Source organism: Parasteatoda tepidariorum, chromosome 7 (genome assembly GCF_982258835.1).
Source record: "Parasteatoda tepidariorum strain Cologne lab strain chromosome 7, Ptep-v5.0, whole genome shotgun sequence".
Lineage (NCBI taxonomy): Eukaryota > Metazoa > Arthropoda > Arachnida > Araneae > Theridiidae > Parasteatoda > Parasteatoda tepidariorum.
This window is the reverse complement of record NC_141761.1, coordinates 108,397,352-108,423,221: the sequence shown is the minus strand read 5'-3', so window position 1 is coordinate 108,423,221 and position 25,870 is coordinate 108,397,352. Positions and strand designations below refer to the sequence as shown.

General features: G+C 30.0%; 1 protein-coding gene across 4 annotated transcripts in view; it reads right to left on the bottom strand.

The window, feature by feature from the left end:
• Positions 1-25,870, bottom strand: part of LOC107449707 (uncharacterized) — a 73,845-nt gene that overhangs the window by 36,820 nt on the left and 11,155 nt on the right. The window contains exon 1 of one of the 4 annotated variants that reach the window (XM_071183010.2): positions 6,489-6,843. The exons of 2 other annotated variants lie outside the window; for them this stretch is intronic. The gene's annotated coding sequence lies outside the window, so the exon portion shown is untranslated. Of the gene's footprint in view, positions 1-6,488; positions 6,844-25,870 lie in introns of those variants that run through there. One more of the 4 variants, XM_043039784.3, reaches the window with a different exon arrangement.

Here is a 25,870-nt window from a genome sequence, read left to right as displayed (position 1 = left end):
CAAAATTGGGTTGGCTATTCAACGCCGGTTATAAATTAAATATAAAAAATCGATGATGTCATTAATTTATAATTTTAAAACTAAGAGTTCTTACAAAAATATATAGTTATACTGTTTTTCCGCAAAAACAGCAAAAGAAAAACCTTATTTTCATACAGCATTAACTAAAACAGGAGAAAAGAGTTCGATTCGATGCTAACTTTAGATTCAGAAAACTATTAATAGATTATTAACAAAGAAAAAAAAACCAGAGAAACTAAAGACAACGAAAAGACAAGCAACATTCTCATGTGTGTGATTTTTCACAATAACAGGACATTTCCCAAAATATCTGAATCGATTCAAAACTGAGTTAACTTTATATTCAAACTTATAACTTCGTAATTAATGGATGTTTTATTTTAACCGCACATTTAACGAAATTTTTTCGAAGCTCTGTCGCCAAAGAAAATAAAAAAGTCATAGTTAAAGTGCCTTACACTTAAAGCAATGCGATGATTTTAAACTATACATATAATCTTGTTGTGAATAATTATTTGAGCTTTATAACAGACAAATAACTTTAATATTTTAAAAGTTATTTAACTGTTTTTAAGAAATCACCAATTTGGCGACATTTTTTCTCCTACATGAAAATCATCGAAAGCACTTCATTATTTTCTGTTTTTGCAACTTTTCATGAGCCCAAGTAATGCAGCATTGGGGTGAAATATTAAAAAATTAGACCACAAACGCTTTTCATTTTCACATAACTGTGGCTATCTTTGTGGCTATTGACATTTTGCGCCATTTTCAAAATAAGACAGCGCTGGCTTTAGATAGGCTAAACTTGACCTAACAGTCACTCGTAACAGTAACAAACTCACAGCAGTTATAAAAATAGCATATTATTCTCAAAAAAGCATCATTTAATATTACGAAGGAGCCTTTGGTAAACGACCTTAAAGTTTGAAGTTACAGTCGCAACTTTCTAAGAATTTTTATGGACAATTAATTTTTATGCACGTGGATAACGTGGCTCCACAATCAAAGAAAGCCCTGGCGTCGATATAATTTGCGGTTTCATGTTTCAGTTCTTACCACATAAAAATTTTCACCACACAAAACATGATCATTTACGTTTTTATTAACTTGCATTCGCTTTAGTAACAATGCAATTTTGCAATCAAAATTTCGATCCATTTTCGTCTAACTAAAGAAGTCAAATCTTCGGTGGTGCTGGGTGATATTTCAAGTTTCCATCATTTTCTGACCTATTTAAACAAAATTTATCACGATAATGTCACCAATATCAATATCAAAATTTGTCACGATAATGTCAAAATAAAAAGAAAAACGGTTCGAAACGAAATAAGTTTTCCAAGTTTCCCAAGTTTAAATTCCAAATGTAATTCTACTTTTACAAACATCGTGTGCATATTCTTATTGATATTAAATTATATAAATATTTTTTTTTAAATAAATAATTGATCAATTTATATTTATTCATAAAATTAATTAATAGAATATTATGTAAATAAAAATTAATTTCTGGCAATTTTTTAAATAAAATATTATAAATTTAAGAATTGTTTAAGTTTACTGAATGTGTAACACATTAAAAGTGATACATTACCAGGGGTCTGTTTAGAAGAAATTTGGGTCCGTTAACGGACCCTTCACAAAATATCTTTTCATAAAAACGGACCCTTCACAAAATATTTTAACTTAAAAACGGACCCTTTACAAAATGATTTTTCTTTTTACCCTTCACAAATTTGTTTGTCTTCATTATTATTTTGTTAATCGAATAAACCCTTTCAAGGGCAAAAAACAATATGGATGTAAACGAATTAAGTTTATTTCTTCGGCAGACGAAATTAATATTCTGTGTTCAGCAGTATAGGCTAAATACGAAATATTTGTATGTTACATCTCTAATTTAGAAGCAGCAATTGTTGTTTATTTTTTAAAATTTAAATTTTTTAATTATAATTTTACAGTGTTGAGCATAATCTTGTATGTCTTTACAATTTAAAAACTCCCTCAAAAAGTTTTTTTTTTTTTTTGCAATAACGGACCCTATTTGCACAAATTCATAAAAGCGGACCCTGGTTGAAAGAATGTGAGTAATTTTTTCACAATTTCACGAAAAACGGACCTTTCACAAAATGTCTGGACAGACCTTTGATTACTAAGTTGTGTTCAGGGGTCTGTCCAGACATTTTGTGAAAGGTCCGTTTTTCGTGAAATTGTGAAAAAATTACTCACATTCTTTTAACCAGGGTTCGCTTTTATGAATTTGTGCAAATAGGGTCCGTTATTGCAAAAAAAAACTTTTTCAAGGAGTTTTTAAATTGTAAAGACATACAAGATTATGCTCAACACTGTAAAATTACAATTAAAAAATTTAAATTTTAAAAAATAAACAATAATTGCTGCTTCTAAATTAGAGATGCAACATACAAATATTTGGTATTTAGCCTATATTGCTAAACGCAAAATATTAATTTCGGACAAATAATGGAAGAATCGTCTGCCGAAGACAAAACTTAATTCGTTAACATCCATCTTTCTTGTTTTCTGCCCTGGAAAGGGTTTATGGGTTTATTCGATTAACAAAATAATAATGAAGATAAACAAATTTGTGAAATTAAAAGAAAAATCATTTTGTGAAGGGTACGTTTTTAAGTTAAAATATTTTGTGAAGGGTCCGTTTTTAAGTTAAAATAGTTTGTGAAGGGTCCGTTTTTATGGAAAGATATTTTGTGAAGGGTCCGTTAACGGACCCAAATTTCTTCTAAACAGACCCCTGGTGTTAGTTAAAATATGTCAATTGAAATTATTAAAAATGTGAGTGATTTTGTTTCCATTATTCGTCCGAAATGAATATTCTGTGTTGAGCAGTATAGACTAAATACCATATATTTGTATGTGGCATCTCTAATTTAGTAACGGCAATTGTTGAGCAGAATCTTGTATCTATTTACAATTTAAAAACTTCTTGAAAAGGTTTTTAGCAATTTTTGCAACAACAGGACCCTATTTGCACAAATTCACAAAAGCAGGACCCTAGTTGAAAGAATGTGACATAACGCTTATTTTATATTCACAAATTATGAGTAGTTTTTTCACAATTTTACAAAAACAGGACCTTTCACAAAATGTTTGGACAGACCCCTGATAAATGTACAGTGCGCTAAATGAGAAAAAGAAAGGAAAAAAAAAACTTGAATAACCATTGATCTAATGATCGGATTTTTACGTACAAAGAGTCATTCTTAAAGATTTAAGGCCTTACTTTAAATATTCAAATAAATTAGAATATCGTTTCTTTAATTTTCGAAATCTGATTATAAAAAACGTATTTTCCCTGAATAAACGTATCTTTTTTTAACGACAGATTTGGATTCTTGATCCTCAAACTATGGTCCAAATAATTTAGGGGAGAGATGGAAAATTCTGGCTTCTTCATTATATTTTACTTTTAGCGTATCACTCACATCTCTAGAGCTTTTTTAGAAAATTGAAAAATTTTTGCAAAATTTTAATTATAAAATTCGTTTGCACAAACAAAGACAATTCCATGAAAAAAATATGTAATAATTATTTCGTATTACTTTACTTGGTAATAGTCCGGAAAAAAAATTGAATAAAGAATTATACACATTTTTACATCATTTTAAAGAATATCTGTTTAAATAACAAAATATAAAATTTGAGAGATCAGATAGCTTCTGAATTAAAATTTTTTTTAAAAAGTCGTATATTTAAAATTTGATTTTTTAATCAGCATTTAATTGAATGAAGATTACATTTTTCAAAGCTTCATTTCAAAAAGAGCATACATATAAAACTACATGAATATCCAATGGATAATATGCATTGAGCTATCTATTTCCATTACTATCCATTGCGAGCGATCTCAAATCAATAAGAACTGTAAGATAATAAGAGTTTTTTTTAATTTGATACTTTATGGAATTTTTAACTATTAATAGAAGTAATACAGCATAATTAAAAATAAAAAATGCTAACTATGCCAAGGTTTCGATCTTTCAATTGTTTTCCTTTTGTTTTCATTATTAAAAATTTTTCGATCAAGGGTTCAGCGTTCGAAGGAGGGTACGTGGAAGAGGGGGTGTTGACTTACAAGAGACACGTGCAGGGGAGAATTCATTATTATACATTGTTAGGCCTAATTCTTGACATCTGGCGCGCGTTAGCTTTTTCTATCGTATCTCTTTTAAGGTTTTAAAAGCCATGAATTACAACAAAAGCAGTAGCTTGCGTAAGTCAGAGCAGAATCACCAGATGAGTAATTAATTTTGTTTCCCATTTTGAAAAAAAAAACAGCTTTATAGTTATTGACCTATTTAAAAAGAGAAAAAAAAAACGGTAATAGATATCAAACGACAACACAAAGTATTTAGTGTCCATTGTTCAAGCATAAGTTTAAAACAATCTAACAGAACAAACAAATTTAAAAAAAAATTCTCAATTTCCTACTCATTTTCAAATTAGCCAACATAATAAAAGTTTTTTTTTTTAAATATCTGGTTTTTACTAAACGTCGACGAACCACGTGCACAGTTCTTGTTTGGAAGTTTAAAAAAAATGGTCGCGTGCCTGGCGAGAGCAGAGCAAAGAGGGAATAATGTAAACATTTATTGTTTACAAAGCTGTGTTAAAAAAAACTCCCGCTCCTTACAATTCTTTTTCGGGAGATTTCAAAATTTGCGAATATCACGCAAAATAACAATTCAAAGAGCGTACATAATAACATGAAGACTTGTTAATTTTAATTTTTTAATGTTATAAAGATCGAAATAAAAAAAAATAAGCGCCCAGTTATTGGTTACTACCACTTTTTTTAAGTCGATTCTTTTTTAAGAATTTACAGTGAAGAAACTACAATATATTTGCGAAAGAAGATTCTCAAAACTTATCGAATTATAAACGGAAAAGGCGAAATCAAAAATACCAAAACCTATTTCATTATCAAACGGAACAGGGAACGCTTGAAAAGCAATTATTAATATAAAAAAATAATAATAATAAAAGGTTTGGTTTTCATCTAATCAGATTTGTTGGCAATCAAACCGGTTTTAATATTTTTAATTTCGTCTCCTTCAATAATAATTCGTTGGATTTCTATACTGTTTTTCCTTTGGTTCAATATTAATTTGTGCATATTTTTTACTCCATTTTTGACAAGGATTCAAAAGACATTAACAGCAGTGACTAAAGAAAATTCTGTATTTTAAAAGAATATAGAAGAAAAAGAACAATAGAAAAACACTTATAAGCACAAGATATGGCTTTAATTTTTTTTAAGTCTACTTTCCAAAGCTTTGAAACACAATTTTGTTTTTTTTCTTGTGGTTTACCATTGTTCATCCTACACATTTGTGGCTAGCCAATATATTGTTTCACAATAAGTCCATCTACAATAATTTAATTCTTATTACTCTGGTAAAATGTATCACTTTATTAACATTTTAATAAATATTGCACTTATTTTCTAATCACCGTATATTGAAAGATTTTTTTTAAAAGCCTTTTTACGTGACATTTAAGAGAATTTATTGTTGTTTTAAACTTTGATTGATAAACCAGTCTGTATTGAAACTAAGTCTGGAAAAGATTTGTATCAATTTATTACGATTGAACGAGCTGGTAAACTCTTTAAAATAGTAAAATAAATTATATACATAACTAATAATAATCTGAAACATCAATTATGATTTACAAAACATATAACTTCATACCTCTTGGTAACTTTCTATTTTTTTCTCAAGTAAAAGAATATTCATAACATAAACAAAATATAGATTTTTCCACTCACTTATAAACGAAAGTATAATTAAATAAAATACAAGATGCGTTTTCAAATCATGTTTAAATTATTGAAGTTAAAATAAAGGTAAGTGTTTATAATCAAGATCTTTTTCAAGTTTACTACAATACCATTTACATTAATAACTTCCAAATAGGTATTAGTTTCATTAATTCAACAAATTAATTAATATTTAAGTTTATAAAACATATGTACTCGGAAAGAGAGAAAACAATATTTAAAACCACAATTAGTACAGGATTATCGAAAAGAATTAATTAAAAACCTATTACATAAGTTTTAAATAAATTTTACTATTTGTGATTTTAAAAATTGTTTTCAGTAAATTTTAGTTTCATCTCTTAAGTTTCATTGTTTTATAACATGTACATACATACAACAAAACATACAGTTAGTAAATTAAGAAACACCATAAAAATTTATTGATACTAAATTAACTTGGCTAGTATGGAATGATTATTATGAGAACTAATGTCCATCTTTAAAAAATAACTATTAAAGAAAAACTATTGAAGTATTATTTAAATAATAAGAACGAAGAATCTGTTTTTCACAAATTTGTATAGGTTCCTATTCCGAAAATACATTGAAAACCCAAATATACTGTAATGATAAGAATCAGAACATATTTAAAATAAAATATAATTACCTTTGAATCTTATGAGTTAATAAAATTAATCCAAAATGATACATCCGAGAACATTATCGCAGATCAACACGCGCATGCGTAATCTATGAAAAAACCGCCATTCATCTACAAATCCCGGCATACTGTTGTATTATATCCAAAGATTATGAACAAATATCACATCCTAAATTTTTTGTTTCTTGTTATATAATTTCCTTTTCAACACTAAACACCCTGAGACAAGGATTTGTAACAAAAAAACGGGAGAATATAATAGAAACCACAGCAGATCAATGAATTATAGGGAGAGGTCGAAAATCGACCACCCTGACAAGTTTCACAAGTCCACTGTCGGGCGCTAAGCGTTGCTTGCAGTGCGAAGAGCACATGGGTACATTGGTCCCTCCCCGTTTTCTAAAGGGACTCTTTACATATTGCAGAAAATATTAAAAGCTCTTTGTCTGACTTTTTTCATAAATAAATGATTAACTTCAATCATTGGACGTGAAGTGTGTGTGAAATACTGTTAGATTATTAGTGGACGGGAAATAAAAAAACACCGGGAAAAAATACTTAAGAAAAATAGTCAAATTTCAAAATATTAACTAAATTTAGGACAAAGAAAATTGTCTTTTTGAGAGTTTAATATTTAAATTAAGTGATAAATTTGCATATCGAAGATCGAAGAATAGATTTCAGGTTTACGGGAGTTAAACTAAATTACGATAGACTTTAAAACAACATTAAGATTAAGATGTTCAACTCCGTTCTATGTCTTAAAACAGTTTTTGAAACCAAGAAGAAAAGCAATTTTTGCTCAATATGAATAGTTTTTCCAATACTAAGGATTTCGTTTTTTTTACTTAAAGCTTCGTTTTTTTTACTTAGAATAAATGAGATAAAACAGATCATAATAAATAAGATTTATAAATAAGATAAAACTTAGCTTATTCAAACGAATCACTTGAGAGGAAGGGTTGTCGTTCCTCTCAATCCTCAAAACCTCTTTGATTGTCCACCGAAAATCTGGCAACATTTCAAACAATTATTTTTCATCTAACTTTTCTTTGTTTCTTCTGGCAATAAAACAGGTTTTGATATTTTCAGTTTCGTTATCCTCGATAGTCATTCATTCGCTTAATTTTATTTTTCTTGCTTAAATTTTAATTTTTAATCCGTAATGTATTTATTAGTGTATACTTTTCTTGACTTTATTGTTACCAAGGATTCTAAAAATGTATATTAAGGATGATCCTGCATTTTATAATATGATAAGGCCGGGATAGACTGGTTGGTAGGGCGCTGGTACCATGTCCAAGAGGTCATGTGTGTGGCTGAAATCGTATTCTTGGACATAAATGGCGACATTAAAAAACAGGATTCTGCCTCATCAAGAAGGGTTTGCTGGATTGGCAAGTGATATAGAAACAACATAACATGGTAATCTAGAAGCTGAAATTATTTTGAAACACCATTCTATATAATTTACTTTTTTGTAATATTTACAAAATTTCAAATTAAAATATTACATAAATAGGAGGCATTTTTTTTTGTCCTTAATTTCTTTTAACAAAAAGTATTTAATAAGGAATGCGAAGCTAACGAAATATTAATAATATTGTGCAAAGCCAACGAAAGTAGATCAAGAAATACCAAACCAAAACGATTATTCTATTTCATTTTGAACTAATTTTGATAAATACTTTTGTATTTTTAGCTTTTTATTCATTTATTTATTAATTTTAATTGAATTTTTGTTGAATATTTTTAAAAAGATACACTTTAATTTAAACAACCATCGTTGAAAATAAGGTTATTTATCAAGTTCAGCTTGAAAGATTTTGACCAATCAAATACTGGCCGAAATTTATCATAGTATTTACCAAATTTCTAGTTTTTGTTTCTAAGCATCGTATAGTAGCCATAAGAGTTGCGAGGAAAAAAATTAAAAACTCTTCATCGTTTTTGTGTTCTCTTTCTTTTTTAAATTCTAATTCTTTTAATTTTTATTTTATTATTTATTTTCATTTTATATTTATTGAACTCTAACTATTAAATATTTAAAAATCAATGCTAATGTATAAAAAATCCTGATGATTACACATGAAATTATTACGCATGAAACAACTCGAATATTTTGCCCAAATTACATTGTTAAAAAAAGGGAACTAAATCTTTTAAATGGAGTTTTAATTTTGGTATTTGCCCCTTAGTTCTCATGAATGAATGAATCGCAAATATTCAAATTTAACGAGCAAAAACTTGTACAATTTTTTAGACTCAAAATTGTCCTTACAAAGATTTAAATTACGGAAATAAAAATTAAATGAAGTTGAACGTTTAGTGTTAAGTAAACTATACGGACTACCGCTATACCACTATACCTTCTAGTTGGGCATGGCTATACGGACCAACAAGCACCGGACCACTTTCTTTGAAGGAGGGTAAAAGTGGTTCATTAAACGTCACCGTTCAAAACAAATAATTAAAAAAAGGAAAGAAAAAAAAAACGTGTTTTAACAATTTTTAAAAATTGTACAAATTAAAAAGTTATCCAAGGTTAGCAAATAAACCCACTATATATTTGCCATGAAATTTTGAATTGACGTAGCAACCAAAGATGAGAAAGAAAACTAAATTAATGATTAATTAAAGCTTATTTACACAATAAAAATAATATTATTCAATCTGTGAGACTTCAGAATTTATCGGTGGAACGGTGGGAAATTAGAATGACGTTCTTAAAGCAAATATTCTCGTTCGTTAATAATTATTTTCAGAACTTAAACATTTCATTCCCTGACCCCAATTTATTGACTGTTGTTTTATTTCGACTCCAAAGCGATTTTTCAATCGTCAAACCACTATACCACGAAAACCTCCCTCGGTTAGTCTGACGACAAGGAGATTATAATATATATAACCCATAATTCGTCTACCACTGAGGATATTTTACGTCCATGATAGTCAAGACTAGATTTCGTATCGACCAACCATCGCAATGATTCGAACCTGGGCTACCTCTTTGGGAGGCGAGAGCTCTGACTCTGAGCCTCTGTAGCTTATTAGTTTATTCTTATTTGTTATTACTATTACTAAACACTTTATTTAAAAGAAAATTTGATGCTACAGGAACCATGAAAACAAGTACGCCAACACACAACGCCACATTCTATTTTCCACAGGTTACTAGATGGCAATAATACACATAGATGTATCAAATACGACAATGCTGACATTATAAGTGACAACAACAAATATCGAATACGGTAATACCGTAATCATTATTAATAGCATTACAGATCAAAAAAGATAATATCGTGATTATTATATGTCAAGGATAATTATTGATTACGATAATTATTGCGTGTTGTTAAATTTTATTAGTGTAACGAAACTGTTGACCAATGTAAACGAACATAAATTAGTTGAATTTGGAAAAATATTTCGTTATATTCTAAAGTATCGATATTTCATCAAAATATATCACGATATCAAAAATCGTAATTATCGGTTAAAGGGACTTAGATTTTGTGGACGACAACTCGGAAGAGCACAGGTACTACTTAGCAACGATAAGTACCGTTTATTTATTTATTTTATTATTCTTATCCCCAATTTGATTGAAATTTTAATGAAACAAAAACTGTGAACAAAGCCTAAATAATGCACAAAAACAGAAATGGTTTGTTTCGGTTCAATAATAAAGAACACATAGAAAAATATTAAAAAGATAAATGTATTATAAAATTATTGAAATGTAATGTTGCATGTAATGGTAATGTAATGTTCTATGTAATGGTTGATGCATAACGATATAACCGTTTGGTATTAATTTTAATATCGAGATACATTCTCAAAAACTCTCTGTATTTATGGGTACATCCACACATCGTGGTATTTTCTAATTTAATTAATTCCTATTTTCTTGAATCACGGAGGGAAAAAAAAGAAGAAAAATTACCCGAATTACAAAGACAAGCACCTTCGATTTCGAAAAATAAAAAAGAAATGCTAAATAATTATTAAGGAGTTAAGTTTAACGATTAAATGTCATGCCAATGATTTCTTTTTTAATGTCGCAATGATTAAAATGTACCCGTAATACTGATTACTTCTCTTTATTATTAGAATTACAGGTACAGCAGTCGAGTCGCGTGACAATCAGCACTATTTGAACAGTCCCCGATGCAACTGCGAATGGCAACCAGCTGTCTGTGTAATGAGAGCCTATAGTTCTGAACATAAGACAATTCTGTAAAACCGTAAAACATCCACCGTGTTTAGAAAAAAGGAGGGAAGATACTGTGGGGTAAAAACTGTTCTTACAGATGTTTCAATAAGAAAATAGAATAAAATAAACCAATCCATAATATGGCTGAAGAAGGACGGCAAATAGAAAGCAGGAAATGAAGATTGCTTTTCCTCGCCTAATCCTAATAGGATAACAAAGTAATCTAGACTTTGAAAAGGAAGTAAGGATTCGCATGTGTTTTCATTTCAGAATAGAATTTAATAATTAGCAGAAAAGTGTGGTGGCATCAGGAGGAAGGGAGACAAATGCTCCTAAGTCGAGGGAAATTTATACACTTTTGTTGTTGGTGGGGAAAAAAATTAATTAAAAGTAGTATTACTAAAATTTTATATAAATTCGGTACTTATTGTTTATAAGGACTATTGTGTTGGGACTGCTTTTTCGAGATGTCGCCAACATTAAGACTAGTCTTGGGACTATCTGTCGCCAACATGAAGACTATCTGTCGCGCTAACTACAATCGCCAAAATGCCAAATAGATTTTAAACTTGCAATTATTAATAATAAAAAAATATAATAAATAAAAAAAAAACATGTAGATGTTTGCCTATGGGTGGCTACGAGTTATACCTTTCGAGTTGGTCGCTTTCTGTGATGTTTTTTTTAGTTTCTCGCAAGCCGCTGCCCGGATAATTCTGCCACAGATCATACAGAAATCTCCCCCTAGTCCTCCAAGTACAAATTTTAAAATCGCGATAAAATATTTAGAATAAGTAAATAAAAGGAAAAATAATCCAGGGACAGAGAAATAAAAATATCGACACTATTGTAAAAAAAAAATATTGATATTTCAACAATATATCACATTTTTGGAATTTAACTAGTTTATAAAATAGTTAACATAGGCAACATAAGTAAATATTTCTCTGTTCAAATAAAGTTCATCAAGATTCATATTCGTAATAATATTGTACAAAATAATTATATAATTGCGCATAATGTTCACGATATTAACTTTTTGATATCTTATATAATCGATTACTATCGTTATAATATCGTATTTGATAATAGAGTTCTCAACAATGATTGCGATATACTGTCAAACAACATCAATATTTAAAAACTAATAATAATAAATAAGACGAAGAGGATAAATAATTCAGAAACAGGGAAATATCGATACAAATGACAAAAAATATCGAAATTTTAATAGCATATAGAACATTTTTCAAATTTAAATTATATCTAAATTAGTTAGTAGAGGTTACATTGAACAATACTTCATTACCCAATTGAAATTTATAAACATTCACCATACTATTGTATTCAATAATTATAATTATGCATAATATTCGCGATATAATCTTTTTGATGCATTATGTAATTGATAATTATCGTGATATTTAGTATTTATAGTTCTCAATTGTCATATTTGATACACCTTTGTGTATTATCGGAATCCAGCCGGCCGAAGACTACCCGTGACTGGTGCACGTTAAATCTGTCGTGTCACAAAATCCTCCACGTTCCCATAACAAATTATACCTCTGGAAGTACTGAATTGGAGATCGATCATTCTTTGGTTCAGGACAAAATTACGATCTGAGGATAAATGAATGGATATATGAATGGGTCCGCCCTATACATGGGTGTGGGAGAAGTCGAATTTTTGACCATAGATGGCGCTACTGGAAAACAAGAACAAACCGAATTTAAAATAATTGAATATTTATTCGAATATGATTAGATATTATTTTAAAAATTAGTTACATAAGAATTAAATTGAAGTTTTAGGGAATGAACTTTTAATAGTTATGCTTTTAAATTTGTATACCTTGTTTTGAGGCATATCATATATTTTAAAAAATAGTCTTGCTTGGGGTTTATTTTGCCGTAAATTAAAAATATAATAAAAATTGATTAGTGTTTCATTGGAATACAATTAAAGAATATACACTAGATTAAAAAGTATTATTTGCATATTAACAATTGACAAAAGTAATTTAGAGATTTATTATAGTTTTTTTAGGAGTTCTTTTTTATATTTATTATAAATTATAAATTAAACAATACTACTTCTCGTAAATTCCTAATGATTATTTGTGTATTAAATATTTTTAAGATAATATTGAACTGTAGTCGAAAAAATATTCGATTCAGTTTTGCATTATAAACTCAAAGACACTCCTCTCCCCCAAGAGATTTTTTTTTCCAGCACTGATGCAACCTCTGGTAGAAGATAGAAGATTACCCCTTGTTTGTACTCAACTTTGTCCAACTCCTTATCGAACTTAAGTCAGAAACGAAGAAAATAATTTGTTTTACTTATTTTGTTAAATAGTTTCATTATCTAATACGAAAAATATTTCCTTTTTTTTTTATCTCTTACGCTTTAATGTTTTGTGTATTTTTTGTCTCTTAATTTTATCTTAAAAATGTACACCTTAAATAACATGTTACTATTTTTATAAAATCAAGAAATAATAATAAAAAATTAACAACACAGATTTAGGATAAAAAATGTGAAAGGAAAAAAGTCTGTTACTGAACGCATCATGTTTACTCATGAACGCAATTAAAAGCACTAAATTATAGAAACTAATTTATAGTTGAACATTTTTGGAATTTTACTATTTTACTAGGGGACTAAGCTCCTGTTCGCGCCGCTCAACAACCCCGATGATTGCTTCGCAATAATTGTTGTTTCTTGCCAGACAGAAGGGCTATTGGTGAACAGAAGTAATTTTTCTCAGAAATCGTTTTTTAAAATATCATTCTATTGTTCAAACAAATATGATGAGTTCACAACAGTAATTTAATATTTTCGCTTACCAAATGGGCTGACATATTAAATACTATTTTTGCTTCCATCTCATCGTGCATGAAGCTGATCATTAAGTTTTGAATCATTTAACAGATATCTTTAACTGTAATTTATAACTGTATATTAATGCTATTTGCACAAAAATAATAATTGTAAAACGGTTAATAAGTTTAGACGACCTTTCTAAAAAACTTTATCTTAAAATGTAGCTCAGAATTACATTATAATACTGACATAATAATAATATGAATTAATATAATAATAAAATTATGACATAACATAATAAGAATTACATAATAATAACAAAAAAATAACAATTCTCTTAGTTTTGAATTCTTGAATTAAAAGAGTAATAATAGCAGTACAGAAAAATAGTTTTAAATTAGGGGTACAAAAATATTCATAGAAAAATAATCCCTAATGGCTTTTATTAATTTTATGCTGATGATAACCGAAACAATATGGAAATGAATGAGGAAAAACTGTATCATACCACGTGATTTTCCGGTCAATAAAAATGCACGGACTTTAAACCTGCGTTAATTTTTGCGCATTTATGTTAACATAGTTTTTTTTTAGATGGGGCAACGGAATATTTGCTTTAAATATTAATTAGGGTTAAACTTTTTATTTTCTTTAGAGAAGGAGCTTTGAAAAATACCCTTTAACCGATTAACACACTTCAATCAAACTTGATATTTATGCCTTTTATTTTTAATACTTTATACCGAAAGAGAGAACTAAGACCAAAACAAAACTCAATTTATGCTCATCCCTTTCACATTCTTTCAGAATCAAGGGGTAGATTTTATCTTTCCGACCTTGACCCCTGACCTTATTGGTCAGCCTCACACTTTCCCCTCTTTCATTTTCACCTAAATTCTTTTCTCAGAACTTTTATCCTCATTTCCTGTTGCAAAAAAAGCAAGCAAGAATTTAAGACAGATTCTGATTAGCATTTATTTTTAAGCTGTCCAAAGGTAATTGGAATTCTGTGAATCCAGTAGCTGTCACAAGAAAATTTAATTATTTTTCCTCAATGCCCTAAATTATCAATTCATACAGGAACAGTCAAACGACAAAATAAATGAAAGCTCTCATTTTACACATGGAAGGCGAGGAAAAAGAGCACATGAAAAAGAAACTCGGAAAAAAAGAGCGTCGATAAAAAGCATCTCATTTTTTGAACAAAAGGAAATGACAAGCCGTGATGGCTCAGGGTATAGAGCGTTCGCCATCCAATGAGGTGAGGTGAACCGGAGTTCGAATCCCAGCGATGGCTGCTCGATACGAATTCCGCATCCGGCTTGCACCGACCACAGTGCTGACGTAAAATATCCTCAACGGTAGCCGTATCATGGGTTAGAGCCCCCTTGCCGGCAGGCCAATCGTGGAAGGTTTCCGTGGTTTTCCTCTTCATGTAACGCAAATGCAGATATGTTCCATCAAAAAAATTCCTCCGCGAAGGCAAATTTCTCCCAATGCTTCGATACAGGAGTTTCCTTGTCTTATGGATTGGGTTATGGAAGGCTACGGAGTTGAACATTAGTAGTCCTAAACCCAAAATCGGGTCGGCAGTTCAACGACGGTTATAAATAAGTAAAAGAAAAACGACCGATTCTGTTCGAGCTACTTAAAGCAAAATTTATGCAATTAAATAATTATTATTACATAATTAGATATTTCTTTAAAATTAATTAATATATGAGGATTATTGTAAAGTTTAAAGAAAGTAACTTTCTTAACTTCCATGATCAAAATCTACATTTAATGAACTTGTGCGCTCAGTTGATCGATGGATTTGCTCACGTCGATCAAAATATTTTTGTAAAATATTATTTTTCTAACTATTTTACTGAAATAATTTGTTTAAATTACGTAAGAATTAATGGCTCCTTAAATATAAATAATTGAAATTGCAACTTATTTAGCTGTAATAATTTTTAATGAGGATTCCAAAGGGTTATTGACAGTTATGGAACAATTAAAAACCCAATGTAGGCCAGCAGCCAAATAATAGTCGCTTTGGTAAATGTCCGAAATATATACTAGGTCCAGTTGAGGGCCACTGACCGGTACACATTTGCCCGGTATGCCCTACATCAATGTTTTTTTAAGGTTCAGTGCCACTGCCCGGTATACATTTGCTTGGTATAAAATGGTAAGAATTAACGGCGCAATTAATTAATGGCGTAAGAATTAATTAATGAAATTGCAACTTATTTAGCTGTAATAATTTTTAATGAAGGTTGCAAAGGGTTGGTTATTGACAGTTATGACAGGTTATTGTCAGTTATGGAACAATTAAAAATACATTGTAAGCCAGCAGCCAAAATATGCTTGAAGAGAAGATGACCTCAGAATATCTGCTGCTACTTTAAAAACATATGAAGGTGTCACTTGAGGATAAATCGACAACAAAGAAGGCAAGAATAGCAGTCCTGAAATTGCGAAGAAGCATCGTATGGATCTTGCATTATAGCCACTTGCAAAATTTTAGGTATTTATATGGGTTATTGATCACAAAACTTTTAAACGCAATTTACTCGAAACTATGTTTTTCTTACTTGCTGTCTCTCTAACTTTCAACCAATTTACTTAATGTGTCTCTAACTAGCTCAATTTTCAACCGATATACTTACTTGCTGTGTCTCTAACTAGTACAATTTTCAACCGATTTACTTACTTGCTCTGTGTCTCTGACTAACACAATTTTTAACCGATTTAGATACTTATTATGTCTCTAACTAACACAATTTTCAACCGATTTAGATACTTATTGTGTCTCTAACTAACACAATTTTCAACCGATTTACTTCAAATTTTGACACAGTGTTTACGTTATTGTGAATGACCGAAATGTTGTTGACTTCCACCGGTGAATGCTGACAATCACATAGTCGCTTTGGTAAATGTCCGGAAGATATACCAGGTCTAGTTAAGTGCCACTACTGAGTATGCATTTCCCCGGTATGCCTTAAATCAATGTTTTTTTAAGGTCAAGTGCCACTGCCCAGTATGCATTTAACCAGTACTCCGAGTCCGAACACTGATGTTTCCCCCAATCTATCCTCAACAGATATCAAAGAAAATATCGAATAAATATAATAATATCAACAAATAAATTAATCTCAAATCAAATATAACAAATATTTCGGACATTCACCAAAGCGACTATGTGATTGTTGACATTCACCGGTGAAAATCGACATTCTCTTGATTTCGGTCAGCCACGGTAACATTTACAATCAATACAGTTTTCGTTGTTCATAGGGATTTCTTAATTTGGGTGACTAATTTAGAGTAAATCCAACAAAATGTAGCATATTTTATGACATTTAACTTTCTTTAACTCCGCCATTTCGCGATAAGGAAACTTATTTTTTCTGTCCTACGTGCGACGACAACTACATTGATGTAGTTTAAAAAAATAATAAATCGGAACCAAATTTGGAGGATTTTTTTTCTCCAATTTATGAGTACAGAAAGTAATAGATAATTTAAAAAGTAAGTTGTAAACATTGCATTATATAAGCGGTAATTTTTAAATTTTTTTATTTGTAACATGATAAAAGGTAGATTAAAATATGTAGAATAAGTTTTAAAATATATATATAAAGTTAGTCAAAACTGTTTCAAAATTCATTACAAAAATCTTTTTTTTTCTTCTTTTTTTTTACAGGCTTCTATAGTGTTGTGACGATGTATCAAATACAAAAATTTTCAAGATAAAAAAAAAAAATTCTGAAAAGCTTTAAAAATCCAGCAAAAGGATTTTGAATAGCACATAAACTACTAATAGGAGTAATTTTATTGTAATAGAATTGATAAACTAATGTTCAATTTCGAAATCGTATTTAATACCATAAATGTTCACTAACTGGGAACAGCTTGGATAGGTGAAAAGAAAATTATGGTTAATTTTTGTTATTTTTTTGAGAAGAATCTGAAGGAACTCGAAATCCTATGTGTGACTTTCGTTTTGTGTGCAACGCCTTAAAAAATAATAAGAGTAATTTATGGTAACATAATGGATAAACTGAACAGAAATTACCCTGCTTATAAAATACAAATTATAAAGCGTGTTCAACACAAAAAGTTTGTCAAGATTAAAATTTAAAAAAAATCAATAAATTTCCTAATTACTTTAGTAATTTTAGATTGAGATCTAGAACAGAATCACATATAGAAGCCAAAGACTAATTATATTTTTAAATTGAAAAAATCTATGTATAAATTGATTTTCTGAATTTTAATGCAGATTAAACTAATACGAAAAAGGTAAAATAAGAAGGATAAAAAGAGTTCGTAATTTAATTTTTATTTTCTGTGAAGTTTAAAAAAAAAGTTCAAAGAGAGAAGCTTATGATCGAACTTTGAAACAGCTTATGATCAAATTTTGAACTCTTATCAATGATCACACGAACCTGTAAGTTATACTGTATCCTTACTTACTTAGGTATAGGGGAGAGGGGGGCACATGTGAACAAATTTTTCTATTTCTTCACTTTTCGAAAAATATCATCAATTTTTCATAGTAAAAATGTCCATATGTTTAAATAGTATTTTCTTTGTCTTGTGGAATTTTTTGAGATTTTTCAATAAAATATTTCTTTACTTTATAATATTTTAGAAAAATGACTTCAATTGTTCACATGTGCCCCTATTGGGGGCACATGTGAACAGGCCTGGGGCACATATGAACAAGATTAAAAACACAAAGCAATCATCATATTTCAAAGAAAAAAAAATCTTTAATATAACAGATATAGATACGCATTATACTGAGGGGGTTGTAGCTTACTATGTGAATTTAAATTGTACAACAGTACTGTCAATAAGAAAATAATTTTTCAGCTGCACAATAATTTATCCGTAATTGGGTTTTTCGCAACTTCATGTTCCACGGGTGTTGTAATGGGCCTTTTTCTTTCTTCTCTAATACTCTTTCATGCTTTTTTTTTTCATTTTTTCTATCTTTTCATTTGTAGCTTTAACAATTCTATTTTCTCAGGTGTATCAGTTAATATGCGTGATGCGCGATCAACCATTTAATAAAAAAAAATTTTAAAAGAAAAATTAATAAATTAATTATGGAAAATTAAATAATGATAATTTTAAATGCATACATATTGTTTAAACTTATAATATCATGAGGATAATAATCTTAATACTATGTAGGGGCACTTGTGAACTGTTCACATCTGCCCCAGATGTTTTGTTTACAAGTGCCCCCATCATCCTTCTTAAACCTAACTTGAAAAATAAAGAACTTTTAATTGAGTAAAAAAAAAGAATAATTGTCATAAACTTACCTGAATGGTCATATAATGATCTGCAATAGTTAATTTTAGTTTATTAGTTGATTTATATTATGCTTCACTTGGAGAAGCGAGCGATTATAATATATGCAACACCAGCTGATACAAAGAAATTGTCAGAATAGACCAACAAAATGTCTCATTGTTCTGAAAGTTTTTCGGAGAGGTAGGACTAGTACTGCCATCAATTGAAAATTTTTCGAGATTTTTTATTTCAAATCATATTGGTAAAACATACCATGTTCACATGTGCCCCCTGTTCACATGTGCCCCCCTCTCCCCTACTTGTTTTGCATCATAAGCTGCTGTTTTATGTTAACCAAAATCACAACTGCGTAATCGGATTTTTAAAAGTTAGTCCCTTCTAATTTCGATAAATTTGTGATTGGACAGTTGTTTCTCTCTCTCTCTTAAAGAAGATTTTTAAAAAAAAGGGGGGGGCGGGAATCCCTTAGTGACTAATTAAATAATGGTTTATTAGAAATCTCACTAAGTCCAAGCTTCGAGAAATGTGATAATTCTTATAAATAAGTAGTCTAAAAAAAGTAAACTCATAAATGCGATTTTTTTTTCTCTTTTGCTTTTATAGTGTATTTTTTGACATTTCTTTGAGATTCGTTCGTGAAACAAATTCCTTTAGACTCAAATAATAATATATAAAGCAGGAACATTCTCGCAACAGCCCGCTGTGGGCCCGGGGAGGGATCATAGAGGTTAAGGCTCCACAATTTCATTACCAACTTCAGGCGTGATTGTGGCAATGTGCTCAACACTGCGCATAGACCGCCTTTACTTTCCAGACAAGTTGGTACCCATTGATCTAAAGCAGGGTGGACTTCAAGCCTCCACTGAGGATCGAACCCCTCTGTTCTTCAAAATGCCAGTTTAGTGCCTTAACCACTGTGCCATCGAGGCTCAATAATATATAATAATAAAATAATTATGAATATTCTTAATTACTCAAATATTAGATATGTATGCAATAAAACTGTCCAAAAAATAACTAACACTTCTCATATTTTTTCGTTGTAATTAAAAACTCCGAACAAAGAGAGTAAATGGTATTATATTCGTATTTTGGCAACTGCTTTGTAAATTCACACAAATAGAGAAAAAATAATCTTAAAATATTATTTAAGTTATAAAATTATATCAATTGTTGTCCAATACACGAGTCTCAAGACGTTATACGGACAATATACGATTCCCTCCCCACAGAACGAAGCTTTTCAGATATTATTGCATGAAGTAAAGAAAAAATAATAATAACTGAATATTCTAAACTTAGCGAAAACGTACTCTTCTTCTATCTGATCTTATTTATCCGCCAATATTTCCGAACGGTCATCAAACTGGTTTAGCTCCATCTGAAGCAGCTAAAAAAAGTCAGAGATAGTAGCAGGACAGGGAGGATTGCCATGGCAACGGAACCGTTCGTTCACCCCTTTCGATCCGTAAATGCGGATCATTGGATTAGGTTGTTTTCAAGGTGAGTTCTTTGATACTGTTTAGAAGATGATACTTCTTCTCCATCCCTTCCCCCTACCCACACTTCCACCTGCGGCAGAAAGCGTTCAATTTTATTCTCATCTGATTGCAATAAAAAAAAACTTTGTTTACTTCATTGTGTTACGTAACTGGTCTTTCGTATTTATTAGCGGGTAAAAAAAAAGTGACTGCGCACAAGTTAGTGCTGACTTAAAATTTGTTCAAAAAGAAAAAAGTTCTAATAGCCCTGAAAACGGGCTAATCGTTATGGGGTATTCGTTTTGTGCAATGCAAATGCGGAGAAGTTATACAGTCGAACCTCGCGAAATCGGCAGGACTATTATAATTATTTCACGTTAACCGAATTTCGGCTTATCCGATATAACATGAAGAAAATTTATCACCAGGGCCCGACTTAGCCTAATTGGGGCTCGGGGCAAAAACTTCCCTCTGCTTCACTACTTCAGTAATGAAGATTTGAACTTTAGGTAGGTATTTAAATTTTTCACCTCATTATACGTAGATAACAAGAAAATTGACTAGAACCTAAAATAGCTATTAACCCCCCCCCTTCCAATCGTCAGACGAAATATCGTTCTGTGAACTTTGTCATCTAGCTGTGAAAAATTCATATCCTTGCTGACATTAGGGCGGAATTTAGCAAAATTGTCGAAAATACGATGGCTCAATTAAGCCAATCAGAAGCCTGTGTTTTTGTAAACATATCGTGTTTTGCTACATGTAAAAATACAGGCTTTTGATTGGCCAAATTTGTCCAACGTCATTGCGAAAATATAGCTGAATTCCGCCCTAGAAAGTCATGGATTTACGAAATATAAATTTTTTGGGCTCATAGGATAGATCAATGAAAAAGCTAAAATAAAACTGACGGATTTTACACTATACTGATATTTTGTTTAGAAGTTCATTAATGAAGGAAATCTGAAAAGGACTTTCAATTCGATTGCCCCCCCCCCTCTGATGTGGGGCCCGGGGCAACTGCTCCGTATGCCCCTGCCTTTGTCAGGTTCTGTTTATCACGTACTATTAATACATGCTATGTTCTTCATTAATGCAAGCAAGCAATACTATTATGAGCAAAACAAATTAAAATAAGCTTAAGAGCTTTAACTATTTTATTAAACTACTTAATTTTAATTATTTTATTCATTCGACTTCTCCTACTTCTAACAAAGGAAGAGAATAGAAACAGCTTTCCTCACAATGAATTATTGGGATTTTATTCACATGCTTTTTATCTGTACGGTTTCCTTTCACGTTAAGCGATAATCAGCTTGAAAATTTCATGTTAAACATGTAAAATACAACAATAATTGATTACTAACTCACGGGACAAACATGTGTTTCATGTAAAGCGATATTTCACGATAAACGGTTTCGCTTTAGCGAGATCCAACTGCATCAACAAATCCTCCAGGAAGGCTAGTTTGTTCCATTGCTTGATCCATAAGCTCCTTTGCTATCTAATTTGGTTTTGAAATTGTAAAGCTGATTAGATAATCGTAAACCCAAAAATAATCGGCTGTTCAACGTCGGTTAAAATGTGAAATAGAAAACCAACAAGAAGGTAAACTAAAAAGAAACAATGCGAAATAAAATTTAAAATTTTTTTAAAAAACTAATTACGTTTTTTAGTTGAATTAAAAAAGAGAAATTAATTCTGTATTTGGTAAGGACAAGTTCAGAATTAATTAAGAAATGTAGTTTAATTTTTTTCTTATTTTTATTTTTTTAATTTTTATTTATTTATTTATTTTTTTTATCTATAAACTTATGGCTATAGTTGTGTCATGAAGACGTAAAAATCTGGTCAAAATTAAATAACTTTTCCTTTTCGTTAAAAGTAAAAGAAAGAAGAAAAAAAAAGAGAGAGAATCTTTGAAATCCATAACCGTAAAGCAAGAGCAGTAGTGTTTGCTGTACTAGATTTTAAGTGAGTTATCAGAGGCAGGCAAAATCGTTGTGAATCCGGAAATAGTCAGTTATCGAGAGAGAGAAGACAGCGAAATGACAACGCAGGATATCCCTTTACTGAACTTACTCCAAATGGGAGTACACCAGATTTCATATAGTAATAATGATTATTTGAGGCAGAGTAAGAGGAGTACAGTTGGAGTCGAAAAAGTGACTCCGACTCCTGTAAGTTAAAAAATGGGTCATAGAGATTGTTCAAAAATGACGTTATCATGCTTTGGGCAATTTTCGACTTTCCCGCCTCCCTTCTCAGTAATAAGAATCAGCAAATCATACCCCCACCCCCACCCACCCCATGCTGCTCTCGTGGGGAAGTTGCAAGAATCCTTCTTTTTATTATGATTTAATCTAATTTTAGAATTAAATTCATTTAAACGATGTATAAAAAAAATTGATCTTCATTTCACTTTATAAAATTGTGAGTAAAATATTCTTTTGGAATCTTTAGTGTGTGATTAAAACTCTTGACCTCTGAAACTCCTATAACATTTTCTGTCCCTAAATTTAAATTCAAATTGAGTTTTTTTCCCCAAGAGAAAATTTTCCTCCGAATATTTTGCTAAAATTTTTATATATATATATATATATATATATATATATATATATACAGTCAAACCCCGCTATAGTGAACCTTCAAGGGATCGAAATATTTTTATCTTAGGATAATTATTCTTTATTCAGAAATATCGCATTATTTATGGCAATTAGATGTGTCTTGACAACGACTATTTGCCTTTACCATTCTTGTTTCTCTACCATTTAGTTTTTTATTTTTATTTTATTCATGTTTTTCATGTTAATTTGTGTATATATATATATATATATATTTGAAAATAATTTGATTTCTATATCCCTTGTCAGCACGAATAAGCAAATCACATTGGATTTCGGTCCGGATTTCGAAATAGAAAATAGTTTTTTTCAGAAAAATCACAATAATTTTATTCTAAACCAATTATTTTATATTCAATACATTTTGTTTTACTTTTAAAAATAAAATGATCATTATTGTATTTAGACTTATAGTCGACTATCATTACATGCATATTTATTAGTAGTTATTTTTACGTTTCATGACTCTATTTTTTTGGGGTACTATCTAAGAATCTATTTTTTTAAAACTTTTTATGGTTGCTTTTTCCGATGCTCTTTTTTCCGCTTGCTTCCAAACATCCTGAAAATATCATGGCATCATCATCAGCAGCAGCCAATAGTACAGAAAGTAATGTCGCTGACCCAGGCAGCGATTGTAAAGACAGAAGAAGGCATTCATTTTGAGCTCTTATTATTCTTATAAGTCATCGTGACTGGAAGATGCACGCAATTTATTAAATCTCACACAACAATTGCTATTCAATATTATCACTTTCACAACTTTCAAGACTCACAACATGCCTAGTAAAATAAATTTGAAAAAAATACAAAGAAAATATGTGTAACAACAATTGAAAAAAAAATTAAAATTAACAATCACAATAAATTTGAAGATGAAATTAATCCCATAAGGAATTATCAAGGGCATAGGTCCCAAATTTTATAAATCACCGCCCACTTCGTGATACAAAACATTTCAACACTTCCTTACAAAGAAAAAAAAATAGATAAAGAAATAATAAAAAGAATTCTCATTTTATATATTTAAAAAAAATTTGATATGATACAGTTTTATAACCATGCCTATAAGTTATCTATCGACAAGTATAACTAGTATATATTTATAAGTTGTCTATTATCTATTGACAAGTATATCTAGTATATATTGATAAGTATATCTATTGACTAATATACTTAAATTGAAAAGATCTTTATTTTTTTGCGATAGAAATAACTTACGCTTAAACATTTTTAGTGTATGCGTAAAAAGAAATTCACCTGACTTCATAGTTTTCACTCCTTAGTTTGAATTAAATACTTAATTTTATAATACTTTTTCTAATATATTATTTAAAAAAAATGGGGAATGAATGATGTAGTTTATGATTGTTCTCAGGTCGACCTGCAATCTAAAGACTGCGAATTCTGAGAGAACTAAAGTTTATAATTTATCACTTTCACATGAGATTGTACACTCGTAAGACAGTGATGTTATTTCAAAGGAAGACAAAATATTTTCGAGGTACTTAATTTCTTAGAGGAAATAAAAGAGCATTAAGCACTTAACGAAATTGCAAGCATTTGATAATTTCCTAGCATCTCTTAAATTAATATTCGCTGCCCAGAAAGGTATAAAAAGTTGAATACTAAATGAACAAATTCGAAAAAAAAAAATAAAAATTTTAGAATAACAAAATGGCTCATGCAAACATAAATAAATATTTCTTAATAATTCTTCATGTTTAATGTAAGCCAATTTTTTTTTATTCAAAACCATTTTGAACATAAAGTGTAAATTAATTTCTCCAGCAGTGTAAATTATACATGTGTAAATTAAATTCTCCCGCAAAGTTCAGTTCCTTAAAGTAGCGAAGTAGTCACTACAATCCAAAGTAGTTTGTAGTCACTACATTTTAAAAAAAGTAGTTGTGGTAGACTACATTTGTAACAAATAGTTGTAAATGTCTGAAAAACTACAAAAATAATGTAGTTTTTCCGACCACTGCACGTAACACGTCTCTTTAATAAATGTTATAACATATTATCATCATCTTTATCGTAGAAAGACAGGATGTTACGCTTTCATTCCTATCCTAGAGTGGGAATTAAAGATAAATGGATCAAATATCTGGAATTTTTTTTTGTCCCTTTTCTTTTCTTCACTTTTCTTTTCCTTCCTCACTGTATTATATATTTAAGCGCAATGAACAGGATCGCTATGACCTCTCGAAGATTTTCACTATTCGGCAAATTTTGCCTGGCCATTCGGCATACAATCGAAAGTTTATTTTCTCCTATTTCTATAAAAATCTAATGATGGTGTCGCAGTTTTCCATTGTTGTCCGTGCATTTTTATTGGCCGGAAAATCACGTGGTAGGATCCAGTTTTTCCTTATTCATTTTCATATTGTTTTGGTTGTCATCAGCATAAAATTAATAAAAGTCATCAAGGTTCAGTTCTTCTAAAAATATTTTTGTATCCTTTTACGCTTTTAATTACGTATTATTACGCTTTTAATTCACAAGTCTAAAACTAGGAGAATTGCTGTTTTTAATTATCATTATTATTATAATGTAATTCTGAGCTACATTTTAATATAGTTATTTAGTTTAGACTTGAATACATCAACAGTTTATACTTTGTGTCCTTTATATCCTGTCACAATGTTAATCATCGCTTTGGTTTAGCGACCCAACTTACTCTGTATTATTATTCGTTTTAATCCTATGTACTGCCTGCACATGATGCATTGTATGTCATACTGTACTTTCCTGCGATGTGTTGTAAAATTTTTCATTTGTGTCTTTGGCTCACTATAAGGGAAGCCCCGTCGGCTTCGGCACTATAAGGCGGGACTCTCGGAGCGTTTTAATTATTTTACTGCTGTTGCCATCACAATCTGTAATGTTTTCGTATTTTTGCACT